This window comes from Lactuca serriola, unplaced genomic scaffold (assembly GCF_051521515.1).
Source record: "Lactuca serriola cultivar US96UC23 unplaced genomic scaffold, Lser_US96UC23_V15 Lser_V15_Un168, whole genome shotgun sequence".
Classification (NCBI taxonomy): domain Eukaryota; kingdom Viridiplantae; phylum Streptophyta; class Magnoliopsida; order Asterales; family Asteraceae; genus Lactuca; species Lactuca serriola.
This window is the reverse complement of record NW_027629746.1, coordinates 20,001-25,000: the sequence shown is the minus strand read 5'-3', so window position 1 is coordinate 25,000 and position 5,000 is coordinate 20,001. Positions and strand designations below refer to the sequence as shown.

Genomic DNA, 5,000 nt, shown 5'->3' with positions numbered 1-5,000 from the left:
ACCTTCAAGCCACACACATGCCCATGAACGGCTGCGTGAACAAGGCACCTCACACACACATGCCCATGAACGGCCAAGGGAACGAGGCCCCTTGCCACACACACGCCCATGAACGACCATGGAAGCTAGGCCCCTTGCCACACACATGCCCATGAACGACCTTGGAAGCTAGGCCCTCACACACATGCCCATCCATGAACGACCATGGAAGGCCAGGGGTCTCCCTTGCCACACACATGCCCATCCATGACCACCAAGAAGCAAAGCCCTTGTCACACACTTGCCCATGAACGGCCAAGGAACGAGGCCCCTTGCCACACACATGCCCATCCATGAACGACCCAAGAAACGAGGCCCCCAGCCACACACATGGCCATGAACGACCAAGGAAGCTAGGCCCCTTGCCACACACATGGCCATCCATGAACGACCAAGGGAAGAATGCATGCGAGGCCGGCAAGGCTAGGTCAGCGGCAAGCCAGCTGTCACTAGATACCTATGGGAACAAGGCATCTTGCCACACACATGCCCATCCATGAACGACCAAGGGAACGAGGCACCTTTGCCACACACATCCATGAACGACCAAGGGAACAAGGCACCTGCCACACACATGCCCATCCATGAACGACCAAGGGAAGAATGCATGCAGGCCGGCAAGGTTGTGGGTCATGGCAAGCCACACGCCCGTATACCTATGGGAACAAGGCATCTTGCCACACGCACGCCCATGAACGACCAAGGGAACGAGGCACCTTGCCACACACATGCCCATGACCACCAAGGGAACGAGGCACCTTGCCACACACATGCCCATCCATGAACGACCAAGTGGAACGAGGCACTTTGCCACACACATGCCCATGAACGACCAAGGGAACGAGGCACCTTGCCACACACATGCCCATCCATGAACGACCAAGGAACGAGGCACCTTGCCACACAGCATGCCCATGAACGACCAAGGGAACGAGGCCCTCAAGCACACATGCCCATCCATGAACGACCACGAACGAGGCCCCCAGCCACACACATGGCCATGAACGACCAAGGGAAGCTAGGCCCCTTGCCACACACATGGCCATCCATGAACGACCAAGGGAACATGGGTAGTTCCCACACACAAACCCCCATGAACCCGCCAAGGAACAAGACTTCTTCCCAAACAGACACCCATGAACGATCAAGTGAACAAGGCTTGCTCCCACACACACCCCCATGAATCACCAAGGAACAAGTCTACTCCCACACAAACACTCATGAACGACCATGAAAACGAGGCATCTTGCCACACACATGCCCTTGAACGAACCAATCCCATCCTCATCGTTTCCCATGAACAAGGGGCCTTGACAAACCATGAGCAAGATTTCTAAGCAAGTCGTGCCCATGAAGTAGATAAAGTGTTGTAACCGAATCCGTTTAAGTGTTGTAGTTCCTACTACTACATAGTCACTGCGAACCGGCCGGTGCTCTTCGGGTTCATCCAAGCGACTAATGAATAGCTAGAAGCCTTATCTGCCCGCCATCAAGAGGCGACAGAGACAAAAACCCGAACACGATATATTTCCATTTCAAGGTCTATGTTCACAATGACCCACGCAAAGTTTCAATGACATTCCAACTTCATTTGAGCCGCATATCAACAAGTAGGGAACCGAACGCTTCCTCTGCTGGCGGGCTGTGGATAGGTCACGGACATTTATGCCCCAAACATGACATTTTTTTATTTCAACGCCTTTCATTTATAATAAAAGCATCCTTACAAAATTTCGTGTGAATCCGAATTAATTCGAGCGAAAGGCGGACGATTTCGCAAATTATATCCCCGGGCAAATCAATGTCCGTTCTCGTCACCAAGCTCTTGTGCAATATGTATATATGGGGGTACTGTGGACCGCTCCCCATCGGCGCCCGGGGGTGTTCGCCGTCGCAGCCGTCGAGGCCGGGCACGCCCGAGGCCAAGGCTGCGGCGCCCGGGTTCGTCTTCACGAAAACGAGGCCATCAACGCCCCCATAGACGCCCCACTGCGTGTCCCCTCGCCCCGACGTCGTGCGTGTCCAAAAATTATGCATCATCGGGGAAATCCATGTCCGTTCCCGTCACCAAGCTCTCTTTGTGCAATATGTATATATAAAGGGTACCATGGGGTCTCATTCGCATGGGTGCCTGACTCGGGCGATGGGCAGCTCAGAGTCATGAGGCTGTATTTGAGCACCAACAAGGCAAGCCAAGCCAAGCCCCACGACCCATGAAAGAGGCCAACACCCCCAACATAGTTTGATTTCTCGAACGATGGCCTCGAGAAATAGCCCCGTTGCCTTGATTTTCCTCGGCCGCCGCAAGCATGAACCAGCCCCGTTGCCTTGATTTTCCTCGACGCCGTGCGCACAAACTAGCCCCGTCTTGATTTTCTCGACGCCGTGCGCATATTAAAAATTATGCATAATCAGGGAAATCCATGCCTGCTCCTGTCACCAAGCTCTTTGTGCAATATGTATATATAGGGGGGAGCTTTGTGTGAGCACGCAAGGGGTGAACGCGCCGTATGGCCTTTCGCCGGCGATCATGGGTGATGGTTGCTTAGTTCCGAGTTGCTTAGATAATACCCCTCCGAGTGGGGGCCTTGGCGGGTGCGGGGATGCCTCGTCGTCGCTACATGGGTCACTCTCGTGGGTTGTGGTCTAGCCTTGGAAATGTGGGATGAGCCGGTCTGTGTGCAACACGATGACGATGTGTGCTTGCTAATCTTGTTCGACGAAGCTTCGGTGCTAGCCAGCATTTGATAATGTGCCGATGATGGGGAAGTGATAGGCGTAAAAGTGGCATGTGTTGCTTTTATTACTACTACTGTGACGCCGGTCTATCCTTGTTAGACGTGCGGTTGGGTGCGTAAGAGTCGCCATCGGTTAAGTTAACGATAACGTGGAGGACGACATTATCGGGAAGCATTGTCGACATTCAAGATCACGGCGTGTTGAAGTTATCTTGAAGCACAAAAGATGCCAAGCCCGGCTAGCGTCTTTGCGTGGGCGGGGTAGCTCGTACACCGCATCAACCCAAGACTTCGCCTTCCGAGGTGCACGCATTTGTGCCCATGCCCGCTAGTGCTGGTCACAGATCGTAGATAGGCATTAAGCAGGTCTCTTTTTGCTATCCCCGGCCCAAGCACACACTACATTGCCTATGCCCAGCTAGCAATGATGTGCTTAGGTCAGCAAATGGCCGCCCGTCCTTTGTTGCGCATCGTTTGGTGCATTCCGGGGTTGTCGTTTTCGTGGTTGCTCGCATGGCCTTGCTGCCAAGTGGGCGGTCGCTAGTTTGATGATCTTCGGGGATGTCTACCCTAAAGGTGCATGAGTGTGCTCGGTTTGTAACGGTGGTTGGATGTTCATTTTGCTGCTGAGAATCCTCCATGCGTTCTTACCTTCGCTGTGTTACAAGGCGAATTTGCCTGAACATCGTGGGTTCCCCGTGTTGGCACCAATTGATGGCATTATGCTCTGCTTTTGTACCAAAGTTTGCTTTCGTTAAGCATCGCTTGCGGTGCTCACGAACCTTGAAGTCGTCTTTTGTGGTTCATGTTGTCAATGCGGATGTCGATGGCATGGCCTATGAAGTGTTGCTTGGTCTCTTGGATATGGAAGCCGGGTGTGGGCACGTGGTCACCATGATCATGTATTTTGTCTTGCGTAGAGCGTTTCGCTTTCTAGATCGCACTGGTCACCTTTGCATCGACTTGTTGGTGCAGACCGAGTCGAAGAGGAATGCTACCTGGTTGATCCCGGCCAGTAGTCATAGTGTTTGGTTCAAAGATTGGCCATGCATGTGTAAGTATGAACAAATTCAGATCGTGAAACCGCGAATGCTCACAACCGGGCTTATAGTTTGTTTGATGGTATCTCATGACTTCGATAACCGTAGTAATTCTAGAGCTAATACGTGCAACAAACCCCGATTTCCGGGAAGGGATGCATTTATTAGATAAAAGGTCGACGCGGGCTCGCCCGTTGCCGCGATGATTCATGATAACTCGACGGACGTGCTCTCGCCCTCGCAGCCGCGACGCATCATTCAAATTTCTGCCCTATCAACTTTCGATGCAGGATAGCGTTCACTATGGTGGTGACGGTGACGGAGAATTAGGTTCGATTCCGGAGAGGGAGCCTCAGAAACCCGCTACCACATCCAAGGAAGGCGCAGCGCGCAAATTACCCAATCCCGACAATTTGGGGAGGTAGTGACAATAACAATACCCAAGCCTCTTTCGAGTCCGGGTAATTGGAATGAGTACAATCTAAATCCCTTAACGAGGATCCATTGGAGGGCAAGTCTGGTGCCACAGCCGCGGTAATTCCGGGGCCCACAGCGTATACGAAGTTGCTGCGCTTAAAAAGCTCGTAGTTGGACTTTGGGTTGGGTCGGCCGGTCCGCCCGGCGTGCACCGGCTTACTCGTCCTTCCGACGGCGATGCGCTCCTTGGCCTTAATTGAGCGGTCGTGCCTCCGGCCAATGTTACTTTGAAGAAATTAGAGTGCTCAAAGCAAGCCTACGCTCCGTATACATTAGCATGGGATAACATCATAGGATTTCGCTCCTATTACGTTGGCTCTTCGGGATCGGAGTAATGATTAACAGGAGGCCGGGGGCATTCGTATTTCATAGTCGTAGGTGAAATTCTTGGATTTATGAAAAGACGAACAACCGCGAAAGCATTTGCCAAGGATGTTTTCATTAATCAAGAACGAAAGCTGGGGCTCGAAGACGATCGTATACCGTCCTAGTCTCAACCATAAACGATGCCGACCAAAGATCGCCGGGATGTTGCTTTTAGGACCCGCCGGCACCTTATGAGAAATCAAAGTTTTTGGGTTCCGGGGGAGAAGTGGTCGCAAGGCTGAAACTTAAAGGACCATTGGCACCACTGTGGAGGGAGCTCCGCGGCTTAATTTGACTCAACACCTGGGAAACTTACCAGGTCCGCATATTAAAGAAGGGA

General features: G+C 52.4%; 1 pseudogene; it reads left to right on the top strand.

The window, feature by feature from the left end:
• The first annotated feature begins 3,772 nt into the window (after positions 1 to 3,772).
• The window catches only part of LOC145078433 (18S ribosomal RNA), a 1,807-nt pseudogene continuing 579 nt past the window's right edge, over positions 3,773 to 5,000 (top strand).